Source organism: Hemiscyllium ocellatum, chromosome 23 (genome assembly GCF_020745735.1).
Source record: "Hemiscyllium ocellatum isolate sHemOce1 chromosome 23, sHemOce1.pat.X.cur, whole genome shotgun sequence".
Lineage (NCBI taxonomy): Eukaryota > Metazoa > Chordata > Chondrichthyes > Orectolobiformes > Hemiscylliidae > Hemiscyllium > Hemiscyllium ocellatum.
The window spans coordinates 31,680,522-31,695,155 of NC_083423.1; positions in this window are offsets into that span (position 1 = coordinate 31,680,522).

The following is a 14,634-nucleotide window of genomic DNA, read 5'->3' on the forward strand; positions in this document are numbered from 1 at the left end:
AAGCACAGCAGGTTAGGCAGCATCCAAGGAACAGGAAATTCGACGTTTCGGGCCAGAGCCCTTCATCAGGTATGATTACATGTCTGACTAGGCTGATTAAAAAATCACCTCTTCTTGTTCCTTACCTTCAAACTTCTATGGTCCCACTACTGTGTGATAATATACATACAATCCTCATCTACACAGCCCAGACCAGAAAAGCAAATGTAATGGGCAGAAACCTACACAGTAAATAGATGGGAGAGTATTTCTATGAAAAATAAAATTGGGATCATTTGTTGTAGTTGCAAACCTAACTAGAAAAGTTTTGTGCATTCCCAACAAAAAGGCTGACTGTTATATCTGTGGGGTCTATCAATTATTTTGTTGCTTTGAATTGCAGTGGCAATTTTATAATATAATTTGCTTTCTAGTTATTCAATTTTACTTCCATTATGAGCATTCTTCATTTGATTTAACTGGTCACTTGAAACCATAAATTTCGGAGTCACACTGCTATAATGTTATGGGCCTCCAATAATTTATTTTACTATGGCAATTGTTAAATCTCCTCATTAGGCTTTTTTGATCTACATTCATAAAGCTGCACATTGACAATACACTGTGACTGCCTTGATTCAAAGGGAAACCATTGATCTTTTTCTCTAACAAAGCAATAATAACTGGAATCCTCAAATATTAAATCTTGAAATGAGGAAAATGATGAGATAGGTGCATTCTAATTTGACCATTTACAAAGCAAATGTATAATTTGCTCTCCAGTTACATATAATAGTTCATGTATGGAATTTTATTGTTTTTCTTGACCTAACACACATCATAGAGTTTGACATTCTATGTGGTAGCTGGTAGCAGCTGCCACTTTTATCGTTTTTTACAAGCTTGAATTCAATAAAGAAGTTTTATGTACATCCTACAATCATTCTACAACATTTCCTATCCAATTTTAAGAGAGGTTCATCAACTTTAATTTTGAGCACAGACTGTCTGTGATAACCCTCATTCTTACTGAATTAAATGTAATATATATCTACATGAGAAGTCACAGTAAAATCTCGTGATCCACATTCTCAGTTATGTTACAGACTCTATTATTTAGATTTTACAACAGCTGGTATAACAATGCAACATACCTGTTCTGTAAACAGTCAATCCCAAATGGGCATTATGGTTTTAATTAATGTTTTTGTTTATTGTTTAATCACACATCATTTATCTAAAACCTTACTGTCCCCTATTCTAATAAACACCATATTGAAATATTCATTACAACCATTAGTATTTAAAACAATTCTACAGTGTGTTGAGCAAGGCCCAGAAGAGAGTTTGCCAATACTATTTTTCATCAGATTCATTTGTCCTTTGGGAAATTGGTCATTATCATTACTGCTATCCCAGTCAATGGGATTGATTGGTTTCATTAGTCTATTAATTAATAATTCTATAAGAACTGTTGAAGGAATTTAGCTACCATTTTGAGAAGAATCCTTTCTCTTCATCCAGTCTGCTACACACTTGCAGTCTTCCAGTAAAATTATTGAATAAGATGGTGCAGAAAAGGGCCATTCATTCTATCATTTCTTTGGAGACATCTGGTCCTGTTCCACCATTATAACTTCACGCATCCACATTTTTTTCTTTTTAAGTATTCATCCAATTGTCTTTTGCTAGCATGTATTAAATCTTTATCCATTACCCTCCCTTGCAGAGCATTCCAAATCCCAACCATTGGTTACATGAAGAATATTTCACTTATGTCAATTCAAGTTTCTTTACCTTTTATCAATACCCCCTTGCCATCAATCTTTTAGACAATAGAAACAGTTAAACTCACTTTGTCTATATTTTTCATGAACAGGATAGCACAGAAACAGGTCTATCCAGCACACCAAGACTGCGCTAATATAAGATGCCTTTCTAAACTAAAAGCCTTTTGCCTCTATATAATATGTATTCCTCTATCCTCTGCCCATCCATGTTCTGTCAAGCTGCCTCTTACGTTGCTCCTGTATCTGCCTCCACAACCTCCTATGGCAGTGCATTCCAGGCACTTTGCACCCTCTGTGCAAAAAAACTTGCCCCCCCCCATCTCCTTTAACTTTTCCACCTTTTACCTTAACCATATGCTCCCTAGTAATTAACATTTCTACCCTGGGAAAAACACTCCAGCTATCCATTCTACCCATGCCTCTCATAATTTTGTAAACCTCTACCAGCTCACCCTACATCCTTTGATGTTCAAGTGAAAACAAAATAAATTTGTCCAGTCTCTGCTCTTAGCTAATTCTCTCCAACATTCTGGTAAATATTTCTGTACCCTCCCCAAACCCTCCACATCCTTCTGGTAGTAGCAACCAGTACGGTACACAATATTGCAAATGTAGATTAACTGGATTCTACACAGTTGCAACATTACTTGCCAATTTTTATACAATGTGCCCCAGTTGATGAAGGCAAGCATGCCATATACCTCCTTGACCACATTATCCACTTATGTTGTCACTTTTAGGGAACTGTGGACCTGTACGCCTGGACTCCTCTGGATGTTGATGTGAAACACTCTATGAAATCTCTTAAATTCCTCTGCTCATTAACGTGGGAGATGGGCTGATGGTTGCATCGTTACACAGATGCAATTCTAGCTACTCTTCTGATCTTGTATGTTAATCTTTGCAATTGCATCCCACTCTATAGCAACTTCATTAGCTATTTATGGTAGGTCAATTTGCTGCAATTGGAATATTAATAAACAATTTTGATCATGGCCAAAGGGCAAATGGTGAGGAAATAAATACAAGATGACCATTACAGAAAAAATGCAAGGGAAACTTAAAGACTAATAAATCCCCTGGAAAGGGTGGGATGCATCCTAGGATATTAAAAGTAGCTACAGAGATAGTGGATGCACTGATAGTAATCCCAAGAAGCCTTAGATTCTTTCAATGTTCAAGAGGATTAGAAAGATGCCGAAGCAACAAATTGTTTAAAAAGAGAAGAAAACAAAGAACAGGTAACTATAGGCCAGTTAGCTTAACATCTGTTAATAGGAAAATATTTGATTCTATTAGAAAGGATTTAAGAACAAAGCATTTAGAGTGGGTGGAATGGTGGCACAGTGGTGAGCACTGCTGACTCACAGTGCCAGAGACCCAGGTTCAATTCCTGCCTCAGGTGACTCTCTTTGTGGAGTTTGCACATTCTCCCTGTGTCTGCGTGGGTTCCCTCTGGTTTCCTTCCACAAGCCAAAATTGTGCAGGTTAGGAGAATTGGCCATGCTAAATTGCCCGTAGTGTCAGGTGAAGGGGAAAATGTAGGGGAATGGGTCTGGGTGGGTTGCGCTTTGGCGGATCAGTGTGGACTTGTTGGGCCGAAAGGCCTGTTTCCACACTGTAAGTAATCTAAAAAAAGCTACATCATATGATCAAGCAGAGTAAGGCTTCACCGGGGGGGGGGGAATTTTATTGAAATTTTTCAGGTGATAACAAGCAGGATAGATAAAGGGAAAGCAGTTGATGTAATAATTTTGGATTTCAAGCATTTGATAAAGTATAAGACGTTAAGCTACTGAACAAGTTAAGAGCACATTTGTTGGAGCTAGTATATTAGAAAGGATAAGGGATTCGCTACCTAATAGAAAAGAGAGAGTTGGGATAAAGAGAGATTTTCGATCTGCAACTAGTGGAGTGCCACAGGGATCAGTGTTGGGGCCACAAATATTTACAAATATATATTAATGTCTAGGCTGAGGAAAGTGAATGACCTATCAGCAAATTTGCAGTGACATTGATTAGATGGTAGCAAGTGCAAAAATTCTGCAGGGGAATGCAAACAGGTTAAGGGAGTGGGCAAAATCTTAACAAATGTGGGAAAATGTGAGGTTAGGCACTTTGGCAGGAAGAACAGAAAAGTTGATTATTATTTAAATGTTTTTCAGCTATAGTTCCTATACACCAAGGTATGCAGTAGTTTAACAGGCAACTCACTATCACCTTCTCCAAGATAATTAAGAAGAAGCAACAAATGTTGGCTTAACTAGCAAAGCCCACATCCCATGAAAGAATTAAAAAAATGACTACAAAAAAAAGATAAGCAAGATTCAGCCACTTAGCAATGTAATTCCGCTACTGTTTTCACTAAGACCTCTGCCCTGATTGACAGTCTGGTATATCGTGACACATTTGCTTGGGGAATAATATGAATGTTTAGAATCTCATGAGGTAGTCTTTGCAGTATGCTATATTCCACATGTAATTTGTTTGATCTACTGACTGTCATTTGCCTGTTAATTCATGTTTAATTTATATGGATTCTAATTAGCAATGCGGTAAAAGTTATAGACAGTGAGATTACACTGATAGTTGCTTCTTAAGGGATTGCTCTGTAAATTTCATTATTTTGCTTTATGGAATTCCCTATGCAGATCATAACACTTCACTTAAAGCTTTATACAATCAAGTCCTATTACCCCATAACATTTACTCTAGAAAGAAGTGGAAAAAATATCCTCAATAATGTTAAACTTTGGTGGTTTCTTTTAAGCTCTAAGCATTTTTACCTTTTCCATTGTTTCTCTTCTGGTTCATCCAAGAGAGTCAGAGAATACTCTGGCGTTCATCCAAACTACTAACTTTATCATGTAATCTCAAGTGAACCTCCTTTTCTTTATGACACTGCAAGACTTTGACCATGAAATTGAGCAGTGTAGGGACATGGTGGTCTACCGTGAGTTTCTGTGCTTTTTACATGCCATGTGTCACATTACATGGCCCTCATGGTATTACTGAGTTAGAATGGGCAACATGAATGCCTATTCTGCATGTATCTGAATACCTTGAAGGGGTGTTAACATGATGTAAGTCAGCCAAACAGGTCTGATGAATTGGCTGGGTACCAATGATTTAGGAGATAAATGTATAAATACTGCTTTCATGAATCAGATAACATAATAAAGCAAGACAGGTGCTGAATTTGGACCTATTTAAAGAGTAACTCAGCAGGTTGCAAGCGGGGTGTTTTTGACTTGTGGTTTATGTTTTGATATGTTGGAACAGTTTGTAAGTAAGGAAGCAGTAAGGAATGAAAGTCCACAGCCTGAAATATGTGATGTTATTCTAGCACTGTTTGAGCAGTAATGAGGCCAGGGCATGAATAGTCACAGCTAGAGTGGATAGCTCCCTCAGGAGGGGCAAGAGAAAGAGGGCTCTCCATAGAAAGCCATATCCAAGAAGGATGTTGCATGTGCAGTACGTCTATTGAGCCATGAGCTGTGGGCAGTGCGTGAGGATGCTCCATTTCACCAAGGACATCATCACCTGAGGGTGATGAGCATGTAGGCATTTTTGTCCTCTGCCTTTCCCACTCATTGGATGTCACCTTCCTTCACAAGAGAGGGCAGAATGATAATGATTTTGTCACTGTGCTTTGATGATGTTCCTGCCAGAGCAAGGCTTACAGTGAATAGGTATGTCTAGGTAAGGTGCAATGTGAAGATGGTAAAGTGAGTCTGGGATGTCAGAAGGTGCAGCAGGCACAGTCATGTGGATATGCTGAGATGGGTGTTGAGGTGGGTGCTGAGGTGGTTCTAAGATGTAATGTACAAATACATTTATTCATTCATTCAGACTCCTGAGTGAGGCCATTAATGTTATGTGTCCTTCGGGAGACTCTCCAACCACTGCCCTTGATGCTTGATCCCAGTCCCTTTCAAGTATCTGCCTTGAGATTCCCATCACCCTGTTAGGAACATGGGTCTGGATTTGATCAACTGGACAGGGGGCATTGGGCATTGGTCAGAGGACCTGCCAGGAAACCTCATCTGTTCCATTGGGAAGGACTGCCAGTGCACTTAAATATGCCATCATGGCCTTCCCCAGTATTTGGAGACCTGATGGCAGTCAGTGGCCATCAGCTTTTTATTGCTCTTTAGCAACTTCTGGCAATGAGAAGAGGCTTAGGATCATGATTGAAGCCTGATCAATGGCGAGTGAGGGCAGGATGGGAATCATGGGAAGTGGGCAAAGGGCTTTCAGCTGTTCTGCTTCCTGATCCCTCAATGTAGTAACAAATCCCCTAACAGGAGGCCACAGGTCACAAACCTGAGAGGATTTGGGCCTATGGGAAATACAGGAAAGCCATGCAGTGTTCATCTAATGTCTGACCCACTGCCACATTACAGTTTTGTTAGCTTTTTCTGTCCTCCCACTTAACTAGGGGACATTTTGCTGCCGCCACTAGATTGATACAGGACTTGATTAAATGGGCCAGCGCTATGGCTCCTTGTGCAATAGGCTGGATGAAATCTGGTGGTTGGTATCTCTTCTGGACCGCATCTATCTGAACAGTGCAACATGATGGAGGGCAGGAGCTATTTCCCTGGCTTATTGTAACAATGCTGTTCTGCCTGTGCCTTCCAAGCAATCACCTAGCAGCTTTCAGTCCATTGTGCAGCTTCCTTTTAATGGGACTGTGCCTTTCACTCCTGGCGTATGGGCTTTGCCCACAACACAAGCAGTCATCTGTGAATGCCCTCCAGAGGCTACTGGTAATGCTATCATTAGGAATCTAGAAGGGGAGTCACTTTGCATTGTGGTTACACCATAGACATGAGATGGCTACACTAAAACTATGTTCTACACATTTCATTTGGAACTGGATGTGGTAAGTACAAAAATACAGGCTATTTCTTTATCTACCCTGTCACCTTTAGGCTTTTAAATATCAGAAATATTTGAACTGGTAAGAGAAGAAATGAACAAAGATCAGCTGTAACGCATCACTTACTGTCGCAATATCATTGGCAGTCTGGTAAGTTCTTGTTAGGTTTGCTTTTAAAATGTGCAGAGACAGGTAGGATTGGGGGTGGTTTAAAGCTATCATTCTATCACTACTCTCACGTAATTAACTGTCTCTCTTGTGCTCATTATGTAGAGCACAATGGCATTCAATCAATTACATAATCAATGCTTACACCAAACACAAGGTTATTGATATAGATGCAAGCATAATTGGGTATTTGTAAATGTGAATTATGAAATCGACAAGGACTAAATAAGGAAACAGCCTGTTTGTGATCTGGACCCCACAATATATTGACATGGTAATAAATTAAAGCATTTTAATTCCAACTACAGTCATTAACTATTTAGTGAAGCAGTGCAAAAATTGTCAATAGTACAGGAAGTGTTGAGGGGCAGACACATTAGAATCCATTCTATATCTTGTCAGAAGTGTTCCCGTTAATGGATGATGATTCACAAGTTTCATATATACATACGTTCATAGAACCACATTTCCTGCTCCCATTAGTTTATGTACAAAATAATGCTGTGATATCACTTTCCACTTTCTAGAGATAATAAGATTTTCTTTATTAAATTTAATATCGTTTGGTGAGTGATGAATTAGTTTTCAGAAATGTGTGCAGGAAAATGTGCTTAATAAGTTAAAATTTGTCAGGTGCATCCTGCTTTCTTGTGAACAGGAAGTTATAAAACTAGATCCATAGCACAGGGGATGTGAAGGGAGTCCTGACCCCTTCCCATTGGTCTCAAATGCTGCAACAATGATAGATATAGCTGATACAACTGCCTAGTTTAGATAAGAAACAAACTACTTAAAAGAGAAAAATTACGATCAGTAATACTAGTCATTTGTGAAGCATAAATTAATAACAACCAATTGTTCTAATATAGCTCTGTTTATCATAAGTGAAGTTTTTGAAGCATCACAGGAGGAATATAAACAAAATTTGATACAAATCCACATGAGGAAGTGTTAGGACACCTGTTCAAAGAGGGAGGTTTTAAGTAGCATTTCATAAAAGGATGAAGAGACACAGTGACAGAAACTTTTGGTGAGTATATTTGAGAACCTGGGGTTATGGCGACTGTCAATGTGAAGCAATTAAAATCAGGAATGCTCGCTCAAAAGGCCACCATGAGAGAAGTGCAGTTATGTCAGAGCATTGTGGGACTGGAGGAATGCTACGGAGGAGAAATGCGACAGAAGTGAAAAAACAGGGAAGAGAGATTTAAGGTCAAAGCATTGCTGAGTCATTGTAAATCAAGACAAGTTCAGAAGAATCATATTCAACTTGAACTATAAACTATCTGTTTCTGTGCCCACAGACTCCGGCAGATATGCTGAGTATTTCCAACACTTTTATTTCAGATTTCTATCCACAGTATTTTGTTTTTCTGTCAATGTATGTTTGCAAGCAAAGGCTGGAAAGTGAATGGCATCCAGTACAAAGTAGGTCAGGACTAAAGAGTTTTAGATTACCTCAAGTATGATGTTGAATGTCTGCCAAGATACATTAGCATGGTCAGGTCAGACAGGAGAGATGATAGTTTAGTGGCATTGTCATTGGGATGGGTTTGAATCCTCACACAACAAATGGTGGTATTTGAATTCCATAAAATTTACAACTGGAAGTCTAATGATGGGCATGATTGTTGTAATTGTTTCACTAAAATCCCTTAGAGAAGGAAATATGCCACCCTTAAATGGTTTAGCCTACTATATACTCCAGATCTACAGTAATGAAATTGACTCCTAACTGTCTCTTTAAATAGCCTAACAAACCAAACAACTCTCTCTACAAGGATCTCAGTGAGCTTCTCTCTCTCTCACTGCAACAACCAGGCCATCTCCTCTGCCTTGAAGATCTTCAACTTGTCACCTATGTAGAACAGTCCATCTTCCGAAGTTACACCAGCACCACTCCTCATCTTTTCCTCGGCTACATTGATGACTGCATCAGCGCCACCTCGTGCTCCCACGCAGAGGTTGATTCATTTGTCAACTTCACCAACACCTTCCACCCTGACCTTGAGTTCACCTGGACCATCTCTGACACCTCCTTCCCCTTCCTGGACCTCTATATCTCCATCAACGATGACTGACTCAACACTGACATTTTTTGCAACTCACCAAATCCTACAGCTACCTGGATTACACCTCCTCCCACCCTACCTCCTGCAAAAATGCTATGCCATATTCACAATTCCTTTACCTCTGCTGCATCTACTCCCAGGAGGACCAGTTCTACCACAGAACACACCAGATGGCCTCCTTCTTTAAACACCACAATTTCCCCTCCCACATGGTTGAAGATGCCCTCAACACATCTCATTCACATCCTGCACCTCCGCCTTCAAACCCCACCCGTCCAACTGCAACAAGGACAGAACCCCTCTGGTCCTCACATTCCACCCCATCAACCTTCGCATAAAAAGCATCATCCACTTACATTTCCGCCGACTTCTAATGGACCCCACCACCAGGGATATATTTCCCTCCCCACCCTGATCTGCTTTCTGCAAAGACCGTTTCCTCCGTGACTACCTGGTCATGTCCACACCCCCCAACAACCCACTCTCCCCTCCCTGCAACTTCCCCTGTCATCGCAAGAATTGCAAAACCTACACCCACAATTCCCCCCTCACCTCCGTCCAAGGCCCCAATGGAGCCTTCCACGTCTATCAAAGTTTCACCTGCACTTCCACACATGTCATTTATTGTATTTATTGTTCCTCTACATTGGGGAGACTGGATGCCTTCTCACAGAGCGCTTCAGAGAACATCTCTGGGAAACCTGCACCAATCAACCCCACCGTCCTGTGGCCAAGCATTTCAATTCCTCTCCCACTCTGCCAAGGACATGCAGGTCCTGGGCCTCCTCCATTGCCACTTCCTTACCACCCGACGGCAGGAGGAAGAACACCTCATCTTCTGCCTCAGGATCTCCAACCCCATGGCATCAATGTGGACTTCACCAGTTTCCTCATTTCCCCTCCCCCACCTTACCCCAGTCCCAACCTTCCAGCTCAGCACTGTCCTCATGACCTGTCCCATCTGCCAATCTTCCTTCCCACCTACCCACTTCACCCTCCTTTCCAACCTATCACTTTCATCCCCACCTCTATCCACCTATTGCACTCTCAGCTCCTTCTACGCAGCCCCATCCCCACCCCCCTCCCATTTATCTCTCCACACCTGAGGCTCTTAGTCTCATTCCTGATGAAGGGCTTTGGTCCAAAACATTGATTTTCCTGCTCTTAGGATGCTGCCTGACCTGCTGTACTTTTCCAACACCACTCTAATCTTGACTCTAATCTCCAACATCTGCAGTACCCATCTGCCTAACAAACCAATCAGCTGCATCAAAACATTGATAATCTGCCTTTGACCCAGGCACTGAAGACGACAATGGCAAACTGAGTTCTATTGACTCTACGAAGTCTTCTTTACCAACATCTGGGGGCTAGTGCCAAAATTAAGAGAGCTGTCTCACAGACTAATCAAGCAACATACTGAAATAGTTATATTCACAGTATTACATCTTATAGACAATTTTCCTGGAATTTCTGGCTATTTCCTGTCCTTGTTGCAGAGACTGGAAGTAGTTGTTGTGGTTCTGTTCGCCGAGCTGGAAGTTTTTGTTGCAAACGTTTCGTCCCCTGGCTAGGCGACATCATCAGTGCTTTGGAGCCTCCTGCGAAGCGCTTCTTTGATGTTTCTTCCGGTATTTAAAGTGATCTGTCCTTGCCGCTTCCGGTTGTCAGTTTCAGCTGTCCGCTGTAGTGGTTGGTATATTGGGTCCAGGTCGATGTGTTTGTTGATGGAGTTTGTGGATGAATGCCATGCCTCTAGGAATTCCCTGGCTGTTCTCTGTCTGGCTTGCCCTATGATAGTGGTGTTGTCCCAGTCGAATTCATGTTGCTTGTTGTCTGTGTGTGTTGCTACTAGGAATAGCTGGTCGTGTCGTTTCGTGGCTAGTTGATGTTCATGTATGCGGATTGTTAGCTGTCTTCCTATTTGTCCTATATAGTGTTTTGTGCAGTCCTTGCATGGTATTTTGTACACTACATTAGTTTTGCTCATGTTGGGTATCAGGTCCTTCGTTCTAGTGAGTTGTTGTCTGAGCGTGGCTGTTGGTTTGTGTGCCGTTATGAGTCCTAAGGGACGCAGTATTCTGGCTGTCAGTTCAGAAATGCTCCTGATGTATGGTAGTGTGGCTAGTCCTTTGGTTTGTGGCATGTCCTCGTTCCGTGGTCTTTCTCTTGCCTAAGAGAAAGACCACGAAATGAGGACATGCCACAAACCAAAGGACTAGCCACACTACCATACATCAGGAGCGTTTCTGAACTGACAGCCAGAATACTGCGTCCCTTAGGACTCATAACGGCACACAAACCAACAGCCACGCTCAGACAACAACTCACTAGAACGAAGGACCTGATACCCAACATGAGCAAAACTAATGTAGTGTACAAAATACCATGCAAGGACTGCACAAAACACTATATAGGACAAACAGGAAGACAGCTAACAATCCGCATACATGAACATCAACTAGCCACGAAACGACACGACCAGCTATTCCTAGTAGCAACACACACAGACAACAAGCAACATGAATTCGACTGGGACAACACCACTATCATAGGGCAAGCCAGACAGAGAACAGCCAGGGAATTCCTAGAGGCATGGCATTCATCCACAAACTCCATCAACAAACACATCGACCTGGACCCAATATACCAACCACTACAGCGGACAGCTGAAACTGACAACCGGAAGCGGCAAGGACAGACCACTTTAAATACCGGAAGAAACATCAAAGAAGCGCTTCGCAGGAGGCTCCAAAGCACTGATGATGTCGCCTAGCCAGGGGACGAAACGTTTGCAACAAAAACTTCCAGCTCGGCGAACAGAACCACAACAACGAGCACCCGAGCTACAAATCTTCGCACAAACCTTGAACTGGAAGTAGTTTTCTTGGGAGTCCTCAACATTGACTTCATGTCTTATGGAGTCTGACAGCATCAAATGAAATATGGGCAAGGAAATCTCCTCCAGATTTCCAGGTGATAGGCCTCTCAGCTGATGAATCAGTGCTCCTCCGTGTTTAACATTTTGAAGGGAGCATGGAGGATGGCAAGAGCACAATCTTGGTGGAGAGCTTGAATGTTCATCATTATGAATGTCTCGACAGCATCACTACTGTCACAGATGGCTGTGTCCTGAAGACTGTAACTACAGGAAAGCTTCTGTAAAAGGTGGTGAAGGAACCAATAAGAGAGAAAAAAAAATTGACAATAACCTGCCTGCCACAGATGCATCTATCCATTACAGTATTGGAAGGAGTGATTACAGCATAATCTTTGTGAAGAACAATTCCTGGCTTCACATTGAGAAAACTCTCCATTGTGTGTCATGGCACTGCCATGATGCTAACTGGGATAAGTTTTCAGAAGATCGAGTAACTCAAGAATGAGCTGTTGTGGGCTATCAGTCCAATGGATATTGTACTTCAAACTCACTCAGTAGCTGATAGTCCGGCACATTGGCCACTCTGTTATTACCATCAAGCCAGGTCAATTTTGGCTCAATGAAGAGTACAAGAAGACATGCCAGGAGCAGCATCTAACCTGATCACAGACATACCCAAACTCAAGTGTGAATCTGATGAAACTACAGTACAGACCAAACAACATGAGCAGCACATAATAGATAAGGATGAGTGATTCCACAAGCAATAATTGGATCGAAGCCCTGCAGTCTTGCCAAATCCAGTTGTGAATGATAGTGGACAATTAAACAACATAGGAGAAGGAGGAAGCACTCCCAATATCTCCATTATAATTAATGGTGGAGCGCAACACATCTGCGCAAAGATGAGGCTGATGCATTTGCAACATTCTTCAGCCAGAAGTGCTCAGTACTCTAGACATCACCGGCATAATGGATACCAATCTTCAACCAATTCAATGCACTCTATGTGACATCAAGAAATGGCTGAAGATTGAATATTGCGAAGACAATGGATCCAGACAATTTTCTGCCAACGGTGATGAAATCTTGGAGTCCAGAACTCACCATGTCCTAGCCAAGCTATTCCAGTACAGCTACAACATTTCCATATACCTGACAATATGCAATAGTTCTCAGAAATGTCCTGTGCAAAAAAGAGAAAGACATATTCAACCCGATTAACCACACCATCAGTCTGTTCTTGATCAACAGTAAAATGATGGAAGAGGTCATCAACAGCACCATTAAGCATACTTGCTTCAAATCACCAGCTCACATATATGTCCCTTTCAGGTTTCTGCAGGCCACTCAGCTCTTGGACTCAATGTAGCCTTGCTTCAAACATAGACAGAAGAACTGAACTCCAGATCAAAAGTAAGAGTGACAGCCCTTGACATGAGTGTATATCAAGGAACACAAGCAAAATCACAGTCACTTCGAATTGGGCAAAACAATCCACTGGTTGGAGTCATTCCTGGCTCTGAGGAAGATGGCCTTGGGCAACTATCTATGTGGAGTTTGCACATTCTCCCTGTGTCTGCATGGGTTTCCTCTGGATGCTCTAGTTTCCTCCCAAAGTCCTAAGATGTGCACATTAGGTGAATTGTAAGGGAATTGGCCTGGCACATTATACTTTGGAGGGTCAGTGTGCACATGTTGGGCTGATGGGCCTGTTTCCGCATTGTGGAGTTCTATGCTTCTATTCTATGATTCCACCACCTAGAAGGACCTGAGCAGCAAATACATGGAAAAATCACATCTGCAGGTTCCTCTCTAAGCACTCACCACCTTGATTTGGAAACATATTCCAATAGTATTGCTGGGTCAAAATCTCGGAATTCCCTCCCTAATGAATCTACCTTGTGAATCTACCTCCCTCAAAAAAACTGGAGCAATTCAAGAAAGCTTCATTTTTGCAAGGGCAACTGGTATAGACAATAGATGCTGGCCAAAACAATAATGCTCATGTCCTGTGAATGAAAGGAAAAATGGCTAAATTCTGCTCTGCCCTTGGGTCACCTGATGCATAAATCCTGTGTCTTGTTATCCATAGATTTGACTATTTCATAAGGTGTCACTGCAGTTTATGAGCTATGTTATATTGATACAAAAATTATCAGTTGCATCTGTGTTAAAATCATAATCTGAATCAGCCTAAATTATTTTCCAATCAACCATTTGAGAAGTCTTAACCATGCAGTCACAATTTAATAATGTTTACTTTATAATGATTAAATTATATATTGACTCATAGTGTAAGAACACCTACTACTGATGCTATTATATTGTATAAACCTCATCTTTTTCTGCAGATTTGAAAAGAAAACCACAAAATTTAATTGTCAGAACAAGATTCTCCATCTTGAAATTAAAGAATGATTGAGCAAGTCGCCCTCAATGGTGAGATTGTAAAGTCACTATCTGCTCTGCTGTGAATCATAGAATCCCTATGGTGTGGAAGCAGGCCATTTGGCCCATCGAGTCCACCCTGACCTTCTGAAAAGCAACCCACTCAGACCCACTCCCTTAACTGTTCCTGTCACCCTACATTTCCATGGCTAAACCACTTAGCCCGTGCACTATGGGCAATTCAGCAGAACCAATCCACTCTAACTGCACATACTGGAGATTGGGAAAAACTGAAGCACCCGGACAAAATCCACACAGACATGGGGAGAATGTGCAAACAAACTCAGACAGTCGCCTGAGGCTGGGACCAACACTGGGTCTCTGGCGATGTGAGGCAGCAGTGCTAACCACTGAGTCACCAACCATTCAGGACATTTTGTTTAATCCCTCGTTGCATTTTCCCACCTT